General features: G+C 39.6%; 1 protein-coding gene and 1 long non-coding RNA gene across 4 annotated transcripts in view; one reads left to right on the forward strand and one right to left on the reverse strand.

The window, feature by feature from the left end:
- Positions 1 to 13,824, reverse strand: part of arhgef4 (Rho guanine nucleotide exchange factor (GEF) 4) — a 138,951-nt gene that overhangs the window by 26,629 nt on the left and 98,498 nt on the right. The gene's annotated exons all lie outside the window — the stretch shown is intronic.
- On the forward strand, positions 6,916 to 9,206 carry LOC122972435. Of its 2 annotated transcripts, none has more exons than XR_006399747.1 (3): positions 6,916 to 7,000; positions 7,417 to 7,524; positions 8,685 to 9,206. It is a non-coding gene; the product is annotated as an uncharacterized LOC122972435 (long non-coding RNA). The 2 variants fall into 2 exon arrangements; XR_006399748.1 differs by having other exon boundaries at positions 7,454 to 7,524.

The following is a 13,824-nucleotide window of genomic DNA, read 5'->3' on the forward strand; positions in this document are numbered from 1 at the left end:
AAGTCCTCCAAATGTGGATTACTCTGCCACTGAAAATACTGCAGTTTCCTACAATTGTACCATGTCCTCCTGTTTTGAGTTATGTTTGATAAAAACTACAGTGACCAACTGTTTTGGGAAATTAAAGACCCTTTTTAAAAATGAAAGCATATATTTGTTTTTAAAGATTTCCATCTTCAGGAGGAAACAATGGGCCTAGGGCTGAGAGCCACAGGCAGGATAGGGAAGTCAGACAGTGTTGAGAAATGGACCAAGACCATGTTCAGACACAGATTAAACAAACAAGATACACTATGTGTTAATTAGATGTTGTGTGGGGTTTATGAGTCCACCACCGTATTTGACACACAGATACGTATGAGATTGATATTCATTTCACTCAAATATATCCCCATGTTCTAAAGTAGTCGTTTTCTCATTGGTCTTCACTGGACCTGACTGAGTGAAAGTCCCGGCAGTGAGTTTTCTTTTTCTGCTGCTCTTTCCCTCCCTGTCATTTCATACTACCTCACTCTCTCCATACAGATTTTCTATCACTCTGAAATCCCCTTGTACTGTATCTCATTTCCCACTTTATGCTTTACCCACAGTCATTTGCCTTTCATTGAAAATAAGCATGGAATATGGGCTGGATGGTTGTCAAAACACTGTTACATGCTTATCAGTGCCTGACACATGCTGCATATGTAGTGAAGTGAATGTAATGGGGAGTCAGCCTGGGAGCAGTCCCGGTCCACAATGTTGCTGTTTCAGACACGATCCCCAAAACAACTACAGAAATGCTACTTGATGCATCACAGATCAGACTTTTAAGACGTCTAACCTTGCATGCTACTAAAAGTTAAAAACAAAATGAAAGCAACGTGAATTCCTTCGGTCTGTCATAGCTGTCAGATTTTATGACCATGATCTAAATTCAAATATGCCAGTTTATGACACCATTTGGTAGGTCTCACAAAACAAAGGGCTGTAAACCAACATGCCCTTACACTCATTACTAGATTCTTACTCAGATTTGCTCAGCACAAATCAAACAGGTTAGAAACAACCACCCAGCTTATTTGTTTGGAAGAGAAAAGAAAGGGAAACTAAAATCACGACACAAACTGTCTGTTGTAAACATCCATCTCAGTTCACAGACCGACTCCCTGCTTCACCTTTGACCTGCTGTACTACAGCTCATTTATTATACTTGAATACATTAAATCTAACCTGATGCGCCAGATGGTTTGTTACACAGAACCATCTGAGGAGCCATCGTTGGAAACTGATTGGAAAAGGGTAGGCGATTTCGAAAAACACTTGGCAGGCACGATGACTGTGAATCAGCATCAGCATTGTGAAGTGCATAACTTGAAGCCTGACAAGATGGATTCTCTTGTGATCTCGTAATCTTGTGATCTCGTGAATCCTGCTGCCTCGCAAGGTAACATTAAATCTGATATGTTTAAGAAACAGTTCAGTAGGGAAACTGGGTAAAGTGTTACATGTGTCCTCCACTCAGTGCAGTGTAATACTACCACTGCTTAATACTTCTGTTATAGGGAATGACAGATTGGAGTCAGGCACCTTGCCAAACGTTCCTTCAAGGTGACAGAGATGCCTGCCGGCCAGTGCCTCAGCTGCCACTTCCCTACAGCTGAGTGGGCAGGCTACTCACACTCTTAACACACTCCACACACACACACACACACATTCATAGATGAACTTTTCCCCTTTTACTCAAACAGCAAATCCATCTATCTAAAGTGAGGAGAAGAGGATTCTTTGATACCTCAGGGTTTTAATCTCAAGCTTCAGTTAATGGGAAGGGATGAGGATTTTTTAAGTGCTGAAGGTTGTAAGTTCACCTCTCCACAGGGACCCTGCTGTGCCCTCAGACCCACATGTGCCAACGTGGATAAAATCCAATTAGAAAAATTGATTTTCGCCACCTTGCTCCTCCAGGAGTGCAGTAACAAAGCTGAGCAAATTTGGAATTGGAAAATAAGGTGGCTGAAAATGCAAGAAATTTTTCATCATGCATGGAGATGTGATGAGGTAATGTGTTTACTGTGAGAGCCAGCAGCTGGAACACCTGTGCACAGACAGAGGGAAGAAATACGTGTCTCTGCAGCAGAAGCTATACACACACAAACACACACACACACACACACACACACACACACACATACACACACACACACACACACAGGAGCTGTCACTGGATCCTTCAGGGTGACCTTGAAGTGTTTCTCAACAGTGCAGATAAATTAAAGGTAAAGTTCACTCTTAAACTCTGTTTGTAGCACTGTGCTGTAGCTTCTCACGAGACACCAAAAGCTCCATCATATAAACATAAAATAAACACAAATACAGACATAAAGACCAATGTGTAAAGAAAACTCATTTACATAGACCAGTATCTCAATGTGAGACCAATTAAAAATGACAGGTCAGTTGGGGAGGACCTGCCTGCTGAGAGCATCTTATCAGTGAGGAGGAGGATAGAGAGAGTGGGTGCAGCAGGTTCAGGGAGTACTTGGGGCCAGTGTGTACAAGGAGTGGATGATGAGAATCTCACTCCGACTTCTGACCATAACAGACACTGCTAATGCAACAGAGGTCAAAGGTCACTGACAGGAGTCAGAAGAAAGATCAAGGAGGACATTCACATCTGACACCAGAGAGCATCTTTGAATACAGACAGGAGTTACCATCCCATCTGATAACATCTGAACCATCTCCATAACAAATAAGCAAGCTTCATCTGCTGATAAAGACAGAGAGATACAGTTGAAAGCTCCAGAAAAAGCTGGGAAGTGCTAACATTATTTTGTTGTGTAAAATATGTACTCAATATGGTAAGAAGTATTAAGCACCCCCATTACTAGATGTCTAGTCTCCCACACTGGACTGGAATGACATCTGTACTCAGATATTGAACTAAATAATAATACATCTTAAATGAATAATAAAACTAACTGAAGAGTCTTGGGCAAGGAGGAACTTTTCCTGTATTGATGTGGACACCAACTAGCAGATATTGTTGAAGCAGGCCAGTTTCAGCACCGTTTATAGACAAATACACAAGTCTAACAAGCAAGTGCAGAAACCCAGGAGAGGTAGCAAGGCTTTTAGATAATCACATCTGTGATGTGGAGGTCTGGAGGAGAGACACTATCAAACAGACAAGGAGGGGTCTCACATGGACATTTTCCAATTCCAAATTTCTCCCACTGTGGCCATCTCCTCCTCCATCCAATATTCCCCACATCTCTCAATTTTCTGTCATCCTGCTGCCACCAGCTGGGCCTGACAACCCACTTGTGTTTTAGTCTGTGACTGTTGGTGGTGGTGGGGTGGGGGTAAAGGGTTGTGGGGGTGTAACTGACTAGATCAGACTAAACTAACATCACATTTCAAATTCCTCAAGCATACAATTTTACCTGCAAGTTTTTGGGACAATTTCTCATATCCTTTTCTTGTGAATATTTTGTCCCTTGTTGAGTGTAGCTTTTTATCAGGCAGTAGCCTTCTCTTGCCAGCAACTGATCATTTGAAGCAGCCAAGAGATAAATCAGATCAGTAGCATCCATGAAAATGGACATTTTTTTACTCTAGGAATTCACGGAATTAACACAGATCCAGCTACATGAAGAGACATGTCATAACATGCAATCACCTGTTGCCAGAGCATAGACCACATCTCTATCTGGTATTCACATGTAATGTGTATCTTGATGTGTTACCTGGATATTGAATACTTATCATGTTCCTTTCCATTGACAACTGGTATCAAGAGTTCTTGTTATCTCCACCGAATGACCAGAGCTAAACATGCAAATATAGGTCAACAAACATGGTGCATCTCAGGTCAAGAAAAGTGTAAGGTGAGGGTCACATGACACATAGAGACAGCTTAAGGCTTGCTAAGAGCACTAACATTACTGAAAATAATCAGAGCACTGTACCTGGCTGAGTTCTGAACCCAGTGTACATCAGACCACCTCTAGACAATCCAATCACATTCAGCTTACAACGTATTCTGTGTGCATTTACACCAACATTAAGATGAGTTTTTCCTGATAAGATATAGATATGTAGTATCCTAAATAGTGGTTTTAAACTTTGGGGGAATGCAGGAACAGATCTACTTACCTGCCCTATACACTAATCAAGTTTTTACCATAGCTTACCCTTTGCTAGAATGAGGTTCATTGGGTCGGCCTGTTGCCTCTCACTGAAAAGACTATTTTTTTCTCACAAGTATTCCATGCATGTTTCCACACTTTTTACTCATGGTGGGGAAATGTGGGGAGTGCAGAGGAAATTATTCATAAAAAGTCTGATAGCATTTTCAGAAGCTCATCAGGCTACAAGTACTTACAAACTACTTACAAATTTCATTGCTGAGAAACTGCTATCCTGCCACCAGGACAAATAAATCCCCTTACCAGCAGCACCGCTGTTGGGACACAGGCATATTTCTACATTTCATGCACGTTCCAGAATCCTGCCACAGGTGCAGGGGGGTGCTGAATTAATGATGAGACTGCAGTCTCACAATGTCCACAGACATTTCTCTTCTTTTTCCTGTATGGCCACATGTTTTCAACACTCAGTAAAGTGACAGGAGAATTTCAGGGGTATAAGAATCATGTTGATGTGACGTTCTGAAGCTAAGTCCTGCCAAAACAACAGCAAAAAGCTATTTTGGGGGGTATTTCATCATTCCAATTGCTTTTCTGTTCCTTTTATTCATCTGGGATGAATATGAGTTTAAGCCACCAGGGTTCCCATTATACTTTGGGTGCTGTAAACTGGAATTACAATGTTGCCAAGCAGTCAGTCTGTGTTAGGCTTTGGTAAAGCTTGAGCACAAAGACTATTCTGTTTTGTTGAGGGAAAGATCATGGTCACAGTGAAAAGAAACCAACATTGACTGCTGGTAGGAAAGAAACAAAGCAGTGTCCCATGTCAAAGTTACACATTTTGTTGACTCATCCACTGCAGTGCCATGCTACTTCCAACACATAAACACATGTCAAAATAGAATAAATGACTGAGGCTGTTGTGTCAAAGGTTACTCCACCCTGTAGCATGATTGAGCGTATAAAGCGTACAACCAAAACACAACACAGTAACGTATTCATCAGCTTATGCACTAGGAATTCTGTGATGTGAACTGGTTTCTGGATGGTAAAACTACAGAAGCAGGAGACATGTGGTAGCTCGTCCATCGTACTGTTAGGGGGATGTCAGAGAGGCTGGCTGGAGGAAAGTTAATAGGTTCTCTGTTGTGGCTGGCCACATCAAACAAGTCCTAAATCACAGAGAGTAGGATCAATGAGGATCATCAGCACAGGCACCAGTATTTCTGTGTGTATTGATCTGCACCAAAATGACTTTTGGAGGTGCAGCCACATACACACAGACACCACAGCGAGCTTATCGGCTTCACTGTCGCTGTGTGCACTGAATGTACAACCAACACTGGGATACGCAAACACACTTTCATATTTGGGTTTGGTCCTTTGTAGGCACAATGAGAAGTGAGTGGCTGCATTTTTTATAACTGCAGCTCTGTAACCATATGGTGCAGTACTGATGCCTGGTTGAATATATCCCAGTGGTGCTTATTGAAATTCAAGGCAGACTTTGTATGAATTGTGTTCGGAAGAATTCAGCCAGTCAGGCCTGAGGGGGATGATAGAGGGAGGTGTGAGGAGAGAAAACACACACTCTGCAGTGTAGACAGGTGTGAAGATGTTACTGAAGATAAATATTATACATCATGAGGTCTCTATGCTAAATGCTAAATCTTAATATTGTACTCAGAAGGAAGCAGGATGCCTTTTCACATGCACACATATTATACATGTATTGTAGAATAGTGAGTGACAATCATATGTGCCACTGGCAACATGAACACAGATAAAAGGAAGCCGCATTATGGGGAGAATACCATGTTTTCTATGCTTTTAAAACACTGCAGACATCATCGGTCTATACTCAGCACAGCCTGAGGTGTTATTGGATATGAAAGTGAGGCACTCAGACCAGTGACTCTGACCTCTATAAAACAATAATAATCAACTTTATGTAACTTTCTTCTTTTTTTCCAGACAGAAAACACAAGGGAACAAGACTAAGAGTCTACAGCCATGCTAGCAGCTCTGTGAGACTGCACTTATGCAAAGTGGTGCTTTGAGCTACATGCTAACATGCTACATTTGGCAATGCTAACATACTGATGCTAAGCAGGTATAATGTTTACCATGTTCACCATCTTAGTTTAGTGTGTGTTAGCCTAATAACATTGTTATACACAGTTTGGTGCAGCTGAGGCTGATGGGAATGTCACTAGTTTTGCGGGTATTTGGTCATAAACCAAAGTATTGTACAAATTAAGATTTTGATCACCAGTGATTACAAGGATACATAATTATTAATAACCATGTTATGTTCAATATCATATCCCATCATGATTAAAACCAGACACTGGTGTGTATTTAAACAGACTACCTGACAGATGATGCTGATGACATGACAGACTAGAAGTTAGTGAAACTGATTCATGATTATTAGTTAAGATAAGTTTACTTATAGGTTTCATTGTAGAGACCATTCTCTACACTGCTAAATACATCACAACACCTATTAAGGTATTCAACTGAGCAAATTTTATCTACTGATGAATATAATAAGAATATTTCGACAGCTGTGGGAAAAGCAATGAAGTGGACCTTGTGTTAAGATTATTTTGTCAAAGTATTGAGTAATGTTTCTTACATGTCTGTATCCATAACCTCATGTCACTAACTGATAAAGTCAGTCAAAAGCATATGACTGTGAGAGGTCGTTTTTCTCAGTCTAGTCAGTCTCTTAATGCCTCATGTTCAGAGAGAGAAAACTTGACATGACATGGTCAGATTAACATAAACCAACTTGGCTAACTCGGATTAAGCCCATGGGATGTGGCTGAAACCTCCGGTAAAACATCTATTAAACTGACTGAGTGAGTAATTTTGCGTCACACAACTATTTTCCAGTTAAAGAATGAACCTTTAAGCTCAACTTGGTTAATGTTCTAAATAAAGGTTTAAGTGTTGCACTTGAGTTAGCTTGTTCATCCTGCTTCCAGTCTTAAAGCTAAGCTAGGCTATTCACATCCTGACTCCAGCTCCATACTTAACACACAAACATGAGATTGATGTCAATCTTCTCATCTCACTGCCAGAGAGAAAGAAAATTAGCGTAATTCCCATGTTATATCTAATTTATATTGAACTATAACTTCAACAAAGATATATTGAACATTAACACAAATTAAAAGCTATTACATTTTTCAAAAAATTGTTGGCCTTTGAAAACCACTTCCTGTTGGAAATTCAGTTGTATATTTAGAGTCTCCTGTTTATGCATTTGTTTCAGTTGTTTGTGTCTTGGCATTTCCTTGACTCTGACACAGAGGTCAAGACAAACTTCTGATTCCCTGCGGCTGCTTCACTGTACCCAAGATGGACAAACACAGCTGCAAAGGTCAGATTGTGATTGTAGGATGGAAAAAGATGGTTAACTGTTCAGCTAGTCCTCCCACTGGGAAGGGGTGGGACACAGCGAGCACACCGCGAAAACGCTGACAATAAAATATGAAAATAAAATCTGGGTGGTAGTCTGATGATGGAGAGATGGCCTCATTTTCTGCCGATAACAAACAAGCAGCGGAGAAGCATCTGTGTCAGCATTTTCTGCCTCATTACTGTTTCCCTCTGACTTGTAGGCTAAAACTTAGAAACAATCATCAAACAAGGAACAGAAATAATAGCAGTCCATAGGCTCAATGGCAAACAGACAGCAGATTTATGAGGATATATCAGAGGGTTTTCTTAAGTGATTCATGAAAACAGAGCATATTTATCTCCAGTATCATCTATCTTTAACTCCACTACTGTTTCTTGTGCTAACAGCCATTGTAATGAACAACATGGGTGATACATACCAATAATAGTGTTCCTGCATGGCTGTATCATGGGTTTCAGTATATAACACTTCCTCTAGTTGATGGATTATTGGATTGGTATGTTGGCCCAGAGAGCCAAGATACTCAGTGAGACATTTTACAGTGAAAAACAAACAAAAAACAGAGGCAGACAAACATCTGCTCTCTGTGAACACCATACTGTACCAAAACTGGTCACAGCATCCACTGGGAAGAGTTCAAAGGTCATTGACTAGAGAAAGATCAAGGAGGCTCTATAAAAACTAGTAAGTGGACCTAGAATTCTGATGATACAATTTCCCAGGTCAAGAATTAACTTTTCTGTTCTACTCCCAGTTCCCAGTTTGGCAATGATAGCAGGCCATCATGTGTTGTGAATTTTGGTGGTGCGCTGACTCTTTTCTTTACATTTATTTCATGGATTCCACAGTCAAGTTAGTCAATACAAGGAGTGGATAAGATGGATAGAATTCTCTATCACAGCAGATAGAATCATCTCATGCTTTATATCATCAGATTGCCCAGCCTTGCTTAAAAGTCTTAAATAAAAAGTCTAGATATAATGTGTTTTTGAGACTTTTGTCCATTTGTCTGCCCTGTAGTACAGCTTCATATACATCTGTCAATCATAAAGAGCCCTGAATTCCTCTCATGTCATCTTCACTTGTTTCTCTGCTAATTCATTTCCTTTGCTGGACAGCTAACCAGCTCCTGACCATACATGGCTGCAGTGAGAGGGACAGCTTCTGATACTGTAAGCCTCGCCCAGCGGCTCTGGATTTACCACATACTGATGGGATTGCTCACTCCACCTCCAGACCTGCTGGCTTCTTTGGCCCTGAAATCTCTCTTCCACCTTCTCTGTGCACTGAGCCTCCATCCTCTGCCTGTGTGTCTCCTCCTGTGTGAGCAGTTGTCACTCCTGTCTGACTCACCTTCATATGTTCACTCTTCATAGCAGTCCCTTCTAACTCGCCCCTTTTACTCACTTTGGGGCCTGTGCACCATTTTAGAAACAGCCCAAACACCACCACCATTACCTTTTACAATTCCAGCTACTCAGAGAGGGAGGGCTGTGCTCTGAACACACTGAGCACTCAGCCAGCATTTTCATTTTCTTCTGAAGCCGGAAAAACAAAGGAAACCATATTATATTGGTTCTTTCAGATTATCTTTGTTATGAAGATGCTACAAAATAACAGGAACACCTTACAATTTAATGCAATATCCAATAAAAAACCCTGCAAATGTATATATTGTCTGCTGCTTGTGTTTTGGTTTATTGTAACTTTTATTTGTTTTTAGAAGCTTTTTATGTCCTTTTCAAAGAATGGCATAAATGTATGTATATGCACGTTATTGACATTAAAATACTATATTTTATACAACATACAAAAAATGAAAAACACTATCCCACACATCCAATCACAGTCATTCTATAACACCATATACATTTACATAAAAAATCTGATTAAAACATCAGCTACAATTGTCTCTCCTTCAGTCATGAAGATATTCATTTTCAGATATAAATTTTCATTAATCGATTATTTCCAATCACTTCAACTTTGCTGTTTTTTCCATTGCTGTTGTCAATGAAACTCAACACTTCCTGTACATATTTCAACTTAAAAGCATACCAAGAAAGGAATGGTGGTAAATTCACAGTGGCAGTAGAAAGTTGAACTGAATAAATAAATAAATAGTGAATGAAAACAGTATTCCTCAGAGCAGCAGGATGGTGAGTATATTATGGCATGAGTCTTTTATACTGATGAAATTATTATTATATATTATTATACATTATTATTATTCTCTCCTTCCAGGATTTCACTGAATTTTTTTGTGATTATTGCAGTCACAAATGTTTGATTTTGCAGTGGTTTTTCTCAAAAATTAAATTAAAAGATACAATTTCAATGTTTTGTGAGCTCTTTTCATGGTAAAATTGCAGGAATTCTTCTGACTAATTGAATCAAACCTCATTTGGGAACATTTGGGAATCGGTCTATAGCATCACTTTTGTTGGCAGGTGAGATTTGTCCATCTTCCATGTGCACTTGAATCCTTAATGCAACAATTGGTCCAAAAACCAAGCGGTCTGTAGAATTGGCCATGACATGCGCAAAAGTTTACTGTCGCAAATTACACAGAGATTTCTTGAATTTGTGTTAATTATTGTGATTGCTTTAGAATACACAAGGAGCATACTGGAGTTGGGGTCATCATTAACAGTGCCATTAATCATTATGTAATTTATCAATGAGTGATTATGTTGTGTGATGAAAACATGCTATTTCATTGATTTTGGTACATTTGGTTTGAAGCTTGTTTTTGTGGAAGCTGGAAATACTGACGCTAGTCTAAGCTAAAAGGTTCAGACATGCAGATATAAATCTACATTACATTACACAACAGAGACAGCTGTTTAAATAAAAGTCAGTGCTACTTTCCTTCCTAGAAGAGAAGAAGACACTCCCTGCGCCTTGATGTGCCAACTGTGCTGCTGTTAGTAACACCTGTCAGCTATCCTCAGCTGCTCTGTGGGTGTGTTTCCAGAGGAGATCTAATTAACAGTGAGCGTTTCGCTGTTGATGCCTTACAAATTGTTCATTATTTCCTACTACTGTCACCAAGATATAAACACACTCGTTCATATCAGCATTAATTATATGAACTCACATGGTCCTTAAATAACAGTGACCTGATTCAAAACTCATAACATGCAGGATGTCAGTGACATCACAGAGCTGGTGTTCATCATTCTTGGAAAATACATCTTCACAAAAGTGCAGGTTTATTTCCTGGCAGCCTTTCAGTGGAAGCATTCCAGCTGAATAAATGATAAGGCTGACAAGTGATTACTTCCAGGTCTGAATGCATGCCTTACATGATGAGTCAGTAGCACACACACATAAACACAGAGACAGCAAGAGGATCTCTTTAGCAAACTTTAAGAAAACTGATTAGCCAACCCCACATGTTTATATTACTACACTTGAGAGAACCTCCTCTATTCCTTCATTTTCCAAGCCCTTAACCCTTTCCCTAAACTAAATTAAATCCACATTTCACCCTCAACCCTTAATCCAAATCCTAGTTTAAACTTCTGGAAGTGAGGAACAGCAAAACTTTCTGGATTTTCTAAATCATTTTTGCAAAGATACCAGGACCAAGTAACAAAAATCAGTGTCTGCACACTTTCGACAATTATGGTAACTGTGCTGAAGAGCTACATACACACAGAACAACCAACCACAGGAACCACGGCAGAGGAAGAGAAAGTACTTTTAAGGTCAATTAAGGTAAATTACCAATACACATCAATTTCAACACACTAGGCTTCAATTCTCACTATGATATGTAAAATACATACATTTAAAAAAGAATAACTTAAAAAATACTATACAGTGACATAAGGGAGCCGATATGTACAGAAAACATTATTTCTCATAATGACAATTAATGTCAACAATCCAGTGACCATTCACAGTACAACACAAGAAAAACTTATAAAAATAGAAAAAAAGAAAATGCTCTTTGAGTATAGAAAACCCAATATATATATATTTTTTTTAAGTACAAAGAGCTTATTATAACCAAACTCCAATCTAATGCTAACAGAGACTGTTATCCAAGAGCAAATCAATAAACCAATCAAGAAAGTAACACAATACATTAGATCATAATTCTGGAGACTCGTGTAAATCTTTTGGAAATACAGTGTGAAGGGTGACAATCTAAAAAGCCTCCCTGTATCTGGCTCTCATAAGGACAGACATGTACACACAGGGAAGCTGTGGATGGAACAGCGAGGACACAGATGTGCGCTGGTGGGGAGTCCCTGGTGTGCTAGGTTATTACTGCTTTTATAAATAGAAACAGTGGGACAAGTTGTCCTCCAGAAGTGAAAGAGACCCCCACCCTCTCAGCCTGAAAATCCACCCGGGGGCAGAGGACTGGTGGGAAACCAGGCTGGAATGACCCTTTTACTATCCCCTACCCCCTGGGCCCCGAATCATCCAGCACAGTTTTAGATCGACGTGGTCTGGTGAGATTTCATGAAATGAGCGGAATGTGTTTAAAAAATGCTTCATAGCGTACAGGATGTTTGAAAATTCAATACATTGGACAGTAAAGGGTGAGGAGGTAAGGGACATTGATGAGCAGTCACATTTACTGTATCTCTAACATGGAAGAAAACTCTGAATGGAATTAATATTTTCAGGAAATTCAACACAACACAACCTTCAACAAATGCAGTTTTCAAATTATTTTTCTACATAACAATGATCTCCATGTTAGGGTTTGTGCTCATTTCACAGTCTTTACCATTACCTTGTATACTTTGGTAACTGAGCTCTTTTTTCTGACCTTGTGATCAAACATGTGGTGCCCCGTGTGGAGCTACACATCTCTGAGAGTTCAAATCTGTTGTAAATTGAACTTGACTTATGCTGAATTGATAAAATGTGTTTCTGACTTTATATATACAAGAAATCAGCATGTTGAGACCAAACTATGACATGTTTGCTTGGTACAATATAGATTCAACTACCAGCTCTGTTACAAAAACACTCGCTGAGTCTGTACAGTGATCAAACTACTGTTAGCAATGTTGACATTGTAGCCTTTAGGTCATGCTGCTATAATGTGAATGTTGCTTAAAGGTGTCAAAAAGAAGAACTTATGTATGAACAGAGAGCAGATGCCACAAAAAAAATAAATCACATAGCAACACTAGAGCTAAAGCAGTCTGACCTACAGTATGTAGCAAGGAACAGGTTTCTAGTCTCCATCCTTTGTATGATCAAACGTGTAAGCTCTCTAGCATTTACTCAAGGTGAATCTATGTGTAGTTTATGTGTATATCCTGCATCTGTGTGTATGTGTGCATATGTTAGAGAGTATGGAGATATTATCCCAAAGAGATGAGCCATGAGGGAGACAAACAGACAGAGAATCCTCACGAGAAAGCAGAGTAATGTGTTACTGTGAGCTGTTGTGTCCTCCTTTCTCCTCATATTAACATGCATCTCTAACCAGACTGTACCTACAGAGAATTTACCTGGATTACATTTACAACTGCTAATAAATGCACTTATTATACACATTTTTTGCTTTTCAGTAATAAACATTCACATCCTAACACTTTGACAATATCTATATATTTTAAGTATATTTTGATGTCACAGAGTTTCCAGATCACAGTAATTAACCTGATAAAAGTGACCAAAACCAAGTTGTAAAAACCAGGATGATCCTTTAATGTCAGGAGGAAAGGTCTTCTAAAACAGCCGATAGTGTATCGTTGTCAGGATAGAATGAATAAAGGGAAATGGGTCAGGGTGGAAGCACAGAGGTAAAGAGCTGTGTGTGTGTGTGTGTCTGCCTAATGTGAGAATTATGTGTGCTCTTATTATGTGAGTGGATGTGGAGAGCACGTGGCAGGTCTGATGTTTAGGCAACAGTGGCTGGGTTATCTGAGTGGAGGGGATTTCATCCACGTTGAGCTTAACCTCTCTGCTGAAATAACAGTGTGTGTGTACACATCCTCACATGCACCAGGATTAACAGGCCAAAGAGGAGTAATTACAGCCAGTGAATGACATTATGTTAAAACACTGCAGACTGAAGCAGATCAGCTTCCCAAATAAATGGATGATGATCTTTTCAATGGTTCATGTCTACACCGTCATCTTTTACCGTCCCTCAACTCTGAATGTGATGAGACAGAGACAGAGAGGACTGACTGAACTGACTGAAACTTATATTCCTATCGAAACATCTGGGCATCTATACAAAGAAATTAGTATTTGTAGGAAAGAGTCAAACACATA

The sequence above is a fragment of the Thunnus albacares genome, chromosome 21, assembly GCF_914725855.1.
Source record: "Thunnus albacares chromosome 21, fThuAlb1.1, whole genome shotgun sequence".
NCBI classification, from domain to species: domain Eukaryota; kingdom Metazoa; phylum Chordata; class Actinopteri; order Scombriformes; family Scombridae; genus Thunnus; species Thunnus albacares.